The 9,618-nt window shown below is 40.3% G+C and overlaps 1 pseudogene; it reads left to right on the top strand.

The window, feature by feature from the left end:
* The first annotated feature begins 2,331 nt into the window (after positions 1–2,331).
* Positions 2,332–8,975, top strand: LOC111549622 (annotated as a pseudogene).
* The last annotated feature ends 643 nt before the right edge of the window (positions 8,976–9,618 follow it).

The raw sequence follows: 9,618 nt of genomic DNA, 5'->3' as shown, positions 1-9,618 counted from the left end.
ACCTTAGGTCTTCTCATCTGGACTCCATCTGAAAGATCTCACTAGACAGTTGTCCTTCTTCCCATATCCTCTTCTTCTACAGTATTTTGAAGTCTCTTATTCCTCAGGTTGTTTGGGATATTTTGTAACTTTTCTAGTCTGTTTCTTATCTAAAGGATGTAGATATCTCATTCTTTAAAAATTCTTTTCCTCTAGCACTATGCTAGAGCCATTCTGGTTTTTTAGCTACGTTTTTGCCACTTATTTTTATAGCTGCTATCATCTTTGTGACCAGTTTGTATTTCTGGTTTGTGCATATTCATACTTTGGAGTTAATCAGCAAAACAGAGTAACACAGCAAATTCTCCATAACAAAGTATTTAATTTACATAGGCCTGAATTATGCACTGTGATTCTTTGCAGACGACCTTTTTACTTCTGTGTCCTGTAACAGACTCTCTTTTATTTTGTTTGTTTCTTTTTTAATGTCAAATACATCTATTTTATTTTTAAATGTATACTTCTTGATATCAACTAAAAACATCCTAGAGTTTCACTGTCTTCCTTATATATTTTTTCCTTTCTTAATAGAAAAATACGATCCAATTGATCCAACCCCAGAAAAACTCACTGGATCCCAGTGAACACAGCCTCTTTAAATCTCTTGCCAATGAGCTGCTGGTCACTTTTTGCTGCTTGTCATTCAAGCACTGTGACACAGACCTGAAGCTATATAACAAGTGCCTATTCCATACTTCATTCAACTTTTGGGAGTCTACCAATGGTGTCCAGGACTGAGTGTAATCAACATACCAAGAAGCAAAAGAGATGCACCTAGCAGAAACATCTTGAAGGTGTACTATATCTATTACCATGAAGTCTGCATTCCCTTTTTTTTTTTTTGGATTAGGAAGATAACTGCAAAAGTTTTTTTTTTAAAGATCATGTTTCTAACTAGCAAATATCACAAAAATTTCAGATTACTGAATAACAATAGAATTGTTAAGCACTGTAAAAAAGTCCTGTTAAGTAATATTTCCTCTAATCACAATTAAAGACAATAAATAAATGGAAATTACTTCTTTGAATTAATTGTAGTGATATGTCGTTTATATGATCATCTTATCTGAACTTTATTGTTGCTATTTATCTTTAAATTTCCTTGAATAAACTGTCCATTTTCTCTTGAGTATGACTCATTTCTCAATTCTCAATGAAAATTTTGGTTTAATTTATGATTAAAATAGCATGGATAATTAAATGTATGCCTTTCATCTAGGGTCAAAATAGGTTGAGGAACAGTAAAAGGGAGAAATTTTAAAACTTGACTTAGCTTTGGTCTATTGCTTGGGAACTGCAAAACAACTTTATCTTGGGAATTTACCAAGTACTTATTATTATTTATGTTTGTCTTTCTGAGTGACTTTTTTGAAGAAGAACACAAGGATCTCACAACAATTATATTTTCTTTTATTTTTTTTTTTCTTTTTGTTTTGAGACAGAGTCTCGCTCTGTCACCCAGGCTGGAGTGCAGTGGCGCGATCTCGGCTCACTGCAAGCTCTGCCTCCCAGATTCATGCCATTCTCCTGCCTCAGCCTCCCAAGTAGCTGGGACTACAGGCGCTGCCACCACGCCAGGCTAATTTTTTTTTTGTATTTTTAGTAGAGATGGGGTTTCACCGTGTTAGCCAGGATGGTCTCGATCTTCTGACCTTGTGATCCACCTGCCTCAGCCTCCCAAAGTGCTGGGATTGCAGGCATGAGCCAGTGCGCCCGGCTGACAATTTTTATATTTTCTTAGTGAAAAAATATTAAATACGTTAGTGTCTTTGGTTTGTGCTGCTATAACAAAATAACACAAACTTGATAATTTATAAACAATAAAATTCGATTTGTCACATAATTCTGGAGGCTGGGAAGCTGAAGATAAAGGGGCTGCATCTGGTGAGAGCTTTCTTGCTATGTCATAACATGGTGGAAGGCATTGAGAGGTGACAATGTGCTAGCAGCCCTCGCTCTCGGCACCTCCTCGGCCTGGGCGTCCATTCTGGTAGCACTTGAGGAGCTCTTCAGCCCCCCCTGCACTGTGGGAGCCCCTCTCTGGACTGGCCAAGCCCAGAGCCTCCTCCCTCTGCTTACAGGGAGGTGTGGAGGGAGAGGCCTGGTTGGGAACCTGGGCTACGCGGGCCCTCAGGGGCCAGCACGAGTAACGGCAGGCGCGGGTGTGGGTGGGCTCAGTGGCCCGCACACTGAGCAGCCGGCCAGCACCGCAGGCCCAGGGCAGTGAGGGGCTTAGCACCCGGGCCATTAGCTGCAGAGGTTGCAACGGGTCCCCCAGCACTGCCGGCAAGCATGCACCAAGCTGGAATGCTCACAGGGCCTCAGCCTCCTCCCCGTCGGGAAGGGCTCAGGACTTGCAGCCAGCCATGTCCAAGTCCCTACTCCATGGTGTACTCCTGCACGCCCAAGCCTCCCGGATGGGCACTGCCTCCTGCTCCATGGCACCGGGTCCCATCTACCACGCAAGGGCTGAGCAGTGCAGGTGCCGCTGGGGACTGGCTGGCAGTTCCGCCTGTAGCCCTGGTGCAGGATCCACTAGGGGAAGCCAGCTGGGCTCCTGAGTCTAGTGGGGACTTGGAGAACTTACCCCTAGCTTAGGGATTATATATACAACAGTCAGCACTCTGTGTCTAGCTCAGGGTTTGTAAATACACCAGTCAGTACTCTACCTCTAGCTCAAGGTTTGTAAATACACCAATTGGTACTCTGTATCTAGCTAACCTAGTGGGGACTTCCAGAACTTTTCTGTCTAGCACTCTGTGTCTAGCTCAAGGACTGTAAATGCACCAATCAGCACTCTGTCAAAACAGACCAATCAGTTCTCTGTAAAATGGACCAATCAGCTCTCTGTAAAATAGACCGATCTGCTCTCTGTAAAATGGACCAATCAGCAGGATGTGGGCGGGGTCAGATAAGGGAATAAAAGCAGGCTGCCCTATCTAACAGCGGCAACGTGCTCTGGTTCCCCTCCCCAGTGTGGAAGCTTTGTTGTTGTGCTGTTTGCAGTAAATCTTGCTGCTGCTCAATCTTTGGGTCCACAATGCCTTTATAAGCTGTAACGCTCACCATGAAGGTCTGCAGCTTTGCTCTTGAAGCTAGGGAGTCCACGAACCCCTGGGGAAGAATGAACAACTCCAGACGCGCCACCTTTAAGAGCTGTCACATTCATGGGGAAGGTCTGCAGCTTCATTCCTGTCACCAGACACACGAAGCCACCAGAAAGAAGCAGCTCCAGACACATCTGAACGTCTGAAGGAAGAAACTCCAGATACACCATCTTTAAGAACTGCAACATTCACCACGAGGGTCCGCAGCTTCATTCTGGAAGTCAGAGAGACCAAGAACCTACCAATTCCAGACACAGCATCACAATGGCAAAAAAGAGTGCAGGAGCTGAATTCATTTTTATAACAAACTTCCACCATAATGTCATTTATCCATTCATGAGTGCACAGCCCTCATGCACTAATCACCTGTTTAACAGTTCACCCTGTTGCATTGGGGGTTTAGTTTCTAACACACAAACTTCGTGGGACACATCCAAACCATAGCAGTTAGGACAAGGAAGTTGACGGAAGGAGATGTTAAGAGTATAGGAGAAAAACAAAACAAAACCGTCAGCAAGACAAAGAAGAGTTTGAAATTCAGTGGTGATTTAGGTTGGACACTGCCCTAAGAATGAACAAAGCTCTAAGAGTGGATGGCCTCTCAGAAGTCACTTAGTCTCCAAATTGAGAACAAAAAACCTTGGTTTCCTGCGGGATAATTGAACCCTTTCCACATCAGACTACACTGCCACCTTGGAAGTTATATGACACTTTCATGCTAAGCACTGGCACACTTCTGGAGTTTAGGGTTGCCTTCGGGTCGCTAAATTTTGTGGGTGGTCAGTATTATTTTACAGAAAGAGAAACAGAAGCTCCAGAGGGGTTAAGTGACTTGCAAAATGTCAAGCAATACTTCAGAGGGCTGATTCTGAAACTCAGGGCTAATCTTCTTATTCAGATGTTCTTTAGAAAAGAATAATTTTATTTATTTTCAAGAGTTAAGTTCTATGTTTACAAGGGATTACTAAACAGAATAATGATGACTTTGCACATAACTTCTCTAATTTAAAACGTGTGGGGGTTGCACATTCAAAAAAGTCAAATTAATAGTTTTCTCAAGCTTTTGAGGGACGATGTACTTACGTGGAGAAATTTACCTATGATAGTCATCATTCCTATGACATCTATTCTGGTCTGCAGAGCTGGAGAATGAAGAAGACCATTACTTCTTACCCTACAAGAAAACTGGAAATATCTTAGCTTTGAGTTCTAATATTTCCAGATGGTAGAAATCGAAAGCAGGCTTCCTCTCCTTGCCTGCTCCTCCAAAGTTTTATGCAGCAGTAAATAAACTCTTATTTGCCTGTGCTACATTTTATTGCAGAGAACAGAAGGATGGAGGCAACATATTTCTCAGGGAATGATTCTTTGCTGAGTGTACTTCTAACGTGGAGTTGTTTCTGTCTTAAAAAGGAAACACATGGCTCACAATTTTAGCCTCAAGAATACTACAGAATTGTGTTGATTTTTCGGTCTTATTAACTTTTCCAATAAGACATTTCTAAAACTTGCAGAAAATGCTCTCAATTTCTGTTTCCACAGAATATGGTAGAAAAGCACAATGATATTTCTTCGCCATAATCTTTAAATATTAAAACTGCTCTCATGCAAGGAAAAACTTAGTACATTAATTTTTCTTGCATACTGAGTAATGAATCTTGTGGCAATTTTGGGAAATATCCTTGGAAATCTAAATTAACTCCAAAAAAATCCTTTCCACTTAGGAATGTAATCATAAAGGAAACAAAATTGACAAATGAATTGGGGAGTTTTACTTTGTTTACAAATATTTAATTTCAACTCATTTTCCCACCTGTAATTTATATCACATGTATCAGTAGAAACTGTATTTCGGCTGTGGTCTTTACTGGATAGTGTTCCTGGGCCTTTCTTAACATACAAGAGACTATGTCCTGTTTATTCAGAGGAAGTGAAAAGAATCTGCTTATTAAACACCCAGAATGTATGCAAAACCTGATTCTAGAATATAACAAAATATAATAAAATTGTTTCATGCTGCATTATGTGTTCAACTCCTCCAACCTATCTCTGACAAAAAAATAGAAGGCAATATTGTTGCAGAATCATTTCAATGCTTTTTCCATTTACCACTATGCCTGCTGAAAGTAAAAAATTGTTTTCTGTATCTCCAAATGTGTGGATAATAAGTATTATAAGACCAAGAATTTTCCCAAACCTGTGGGCTTGAGGTGCCTAATCTGGGGTGAAGCAAGAGTCAGCGTTTACTGGAGAATGATACTTGGAAAAAATATTGATTATATTTACTAAGACATAGCTATAAATATCCTCCTTCAGTAGGCAAGTGGGAGAGAAATGGGATAGGGACGACCGACCTGGGAGAGATGATGGAATCTGCTAACTTCTCTGGTTCATTTCTGGAAACACATGCTGAGTGCCAATTGCATTCTAGGTATTGCCCTTCGCACCTCTATGCAATGATGAAATTAACACAAAGACACAATACTTGATCAAGGAATGAAAACTCCAATGCCATTTGCTTTTAGTCCTTCTTAACTTGTGTTGGGGTCGTCCTCTTAGAAGCAGTGATTCTTGAAAGGTAAACATCAGACGGGAGATGAAGGGTGGAAAGGGGTTCATGTAGAGAGGGCAACCTGCACAAAGGCACAGAAGTAGGAACATGTTGTATGCATATGAGAGTAGTGCCTACAGGGAATTCTAATTAATGTAGCATAAAATCCAGAAGCAAAGAATATGGGAAGTAACTGAACAGAAAAGTAGAAGCCAGTTACCAGTAGCTTAGATTGACCCCTATGAGTGATGGCAAAGGGGCATGGGAGACTTTAAGCAAGATCATCAAACGGTCAAATTTGCTTTTGGATGGATCAGACTGCATTTTGTGCTCAAAGGATTGAAATGGAGCAATACTAGAAGCAGGCAGATCAATGAAGAGGTTGTTACAGAAGTCTAGGCACAAGATGATAGTGGCCTTTGCCTTCATAGCACTTGTCACTGTCAAATAATTATTTTCTCATTCTGTACATATGCATTCAATGTTGTCTTCCTTATGGAAATAATAAACAACATAATAATAAAATAATAAACAGTGGTAGTGAATGTGACTTCTTCACCATGATGCCCTCTAACATCTCACACATGTCTGATAGTGACTGATTACTGAATAATTGTTTATAATGTAGGAGCTAGTGGCCTGAATGAAAACAATGGGACTAAGTTCAGAGCAAGGGTTAGGTTTTTAAAATATTCAAGAGGTAAATGTTCTAAGACTTGCCAACAAAAATTGACAATGACATCTGAGTGCCTGTATTTTTAAATTATTTATTTACTTATTTTTATTTTTTGACACAGGGTCTCACTCTATCACTTAGGCTGGAGTGCAGTGGTGCAATCTCGGTCACTGCAAACTCCACCTCCCGGTTCAAGTGATTCTCCCACCTCAGCCTCCAGAGTAGCTGGGATTACAGGCATGCACTGCCACGCCCAGCTAATTTTTGTATTTTTGGTAGAGATGGGGTTTCACCATGTTTGTCAGCCTGGTTTCAAACTGCTGACCTCAAGTGATCTGCCTGCCTTGGCCTCCCAAAGTGTTGGGATTACAGGTGTGAGCCACCACCCCCGGCCCTGGGTGCCTGTATTAATTAGACTGAATGAACCTCCAGGGCTAGGCATAGCATAGTGTTAAAAATATTAACTATGAACTTCCTTTAATTCAAATCCCAGCACTCTGATTCCCTTGCCATGTGTCCCTGAGTCAATGATTTTTTTTTTTTTTTTTTTTTTTTTTTTTGGATGGGGGCTCGCGCTTTCTCCCCGGCTGGCGGGCGGGGGGCGGGGCTCCGCTCCCTGCCAGCTCCGCCTCCTGGGTTTATGCCATTCTCCTGCCTCAGCCTCCCAAGTAGCTGGGACTACAGGCGCCCGCCACCTCGCCCGGCTAGTTTTTTTGTATTTTTTTTTAGTAGAGACGGGGTTTCACCATGTTAGCAGGATGGTCTCGATCTCCTGCCCACGTGATCCGCCCGTCTCGGCCTCCCAAAGTGCTGGGATTACAGGCTTAAGCCACCGCGCCCGGCCTGAGTCAATGATTTAATCCACGTTGGCATTCAGTGTTCTTCGGTTTGCTCAAATGCAAAATGAGAATGAATACAGTACCTGCCTCATCACGTCATTCTGAAAATCACAGGAGTTTATGCTTGTAAAGCACTTAGAACAAAGCCTGGCAGACAGCATATGCTCAAGGAAAAGCTCAGATTAAATTCTCATGAAATCATTAGTCACTAGTGAGGGTTTCATTGCAGGGAGGTGATTTTGCTTTTAAATCTCAACCATACCGCTTCATTTGATCTGCACTCCTACCCGAAAGGTTTTACTGTCTTCTTTACTTAACAAATGGCAAGTCAGAAGCTCCAAACCAAGTGGTGTGATAAAGTTCACACAGATTGTCATCGCCCAAACTAGCCTCAAAGCAGGGAGGCTTTGATCCTTCAATAGCGCTTTCTACTGGATATCTCCAAGGGAGAACTCACTGCTGGCTGTGTAGTTGTAAAGAGCTTAAATGCTAACTTATACCTATCTATAAAAACATGATTGATAAATCATGTCACACCTAAGATCCGTTTAACTAGTGCAGACATGCCTAGTTACCCGATTAAAACACTAAAGCTTTAGGAAAGTTCTTCAGACATGGGATTTTTGTTATAGTCCATTAAAGATCTATCTTCCAGAAATTTTAGTGAAAATGTTTCATATCTAAAGTTAATTTTTAGATAATTAATTTTGTTAACCATAAGTTCTTCCCTAAGATTCTAGTTTATAGAGGTTTTCATCCGTTTACATCTTCAACTGGGACAGTTTCTGTGTTCACTAGGTAGTAATTTTTATGTTGCTTTTCTTGTAGAACATTAGAAAAAATGGAAATAAAATATCGGAGAGATAAAAACAGAGGGAAAGAGAATAGAAGAGTGGGGGTAATGGTTTTACATTTCAGCTTTGGGAAAAATAAAGGAAATTAAGTACAAATATTCCTGAGTCCTAGAAATGCCATTGAGGGTCTGTCTGGGGTGATGAACTGGGGATGAATGGAGGGAGCCTGATAGGGCTGCGACATGTGCTGGTCAGCAGAGAGTCAAAATCGGGAAAAGCATTTACCAATTAAATTGCAGCTATTAGATTAAATCAAAGTCATCCAAAGCTTTATCTATCACAAGTTAGTTTCAATTTCTAGGATGAATAAAGAAAGAATTTGAACAGGGTCCCAAAGGTGACAGTCAAAACTTCATAGAAAGTCTAAAAGGAATGGAACATATGGACAAGGAATCCAGCTCTGGAGGATGTCTATGCTCTGTGGATCAGAACTGATTTCTGAAGGTTTGTTATCTGTCTGCTGGAGAAGAACAGACATCAAGAACAAGCTTTAGGAAAATTATAGCTCGTCTTTCTCTTTCTGCCATCTTGGATCCTGTGGAGGCCTGCTGGGAACGGGACTTCTAAAAGGGAATATTGTCTGGAAGCCTGTGGTCTAATGCCGTTTTTGCTGTCTGTAAGTGGGGTCTCCAGAACCAAAGGGCACACAAAGCTCTTCTTAAAATTGAAGGTGTTTATGCCTGAGATGAAACAAAATTCTATTTGGACAAGAGATGTACTTATGCATACAAAGCAAAGAACAACACAGTGACTGCTGGCGGCAATCCAAACAAAACCAGAGTAATCTGGGGAAAGGTAACTAGGGCCCAGGGAAACTGTGGCATGGTTTGTGCCATATTCCGAAGCAGTCTTCCTGCTTAGGCTATTGGACACAGAATCCAAGTGATGCTGTACCCCTCAAGGATTTAAACTAGTGAGAAGTCCATAAATAAAAGTGGATTTGTGCTCTTGTGAAAAGAAAAAAAAAATATATATATATATGTATATATGTATATATATATATATAATTGTTCATTTCTTCTGATTATAAAACCTATTGACATAATTTGTATGTCTTTTTTCTTTGTCATTTTGTACCTTTTATATTTTACATTTCTAGTGATTTGTTCTTTTGTTTTATAAAAATATTGATTAAGGATGGATTTGTGGAAAAAAGTGACCTTTTCCACAAATAGTTTGAGAAGTACTGTCTTACTTAGAATGATTTTTTTCCCCTACAAAATGTACCAAATTTACAACCATCTCATTAAAACTGTAGGAGAAGGAAATAGAAAATTTTCTTCAAAGTAAAGCATAATATATGAAAATAAAATTTATATTGTCCAACATTCCTAATTTAAGATGGGCAAAATGTCATTGACAATTTTATTAGGTAATGTGTTGAACATGTATCCTTTTTATTTTGACAAACATGAACTATATAAGGGCTTTCTTTGATAGTTGCAATTATGTTTCTATTTACTAATTATTGCTTTATCTTAAAATTATGTAATTTTTTACAGCAATTTGTTTTGCAACAATACGTTTGGGAATATAGTCCCTCAGTTGAGAG

The sequence above is a fragment of the Piliocolobus tephrosceles genome, chromosome 7 (genome assembly GCF_002776525.5).
Source record: "Piliocolobus tephrosceles isolate RC106 chromosome 7, ASM277652v3, whole genome shotgun sequence".
NCBI lineage: Eukaryota > Metazoa > Chordata > Mammalia > Primates > Cercopithecidae > Piliocolobus > Piliocolobus tephrosceles.
Note: the sequence above shows the minus strand (reverse complement) of the source record. Positions and strands in the feature narration are given on the sequence as shown.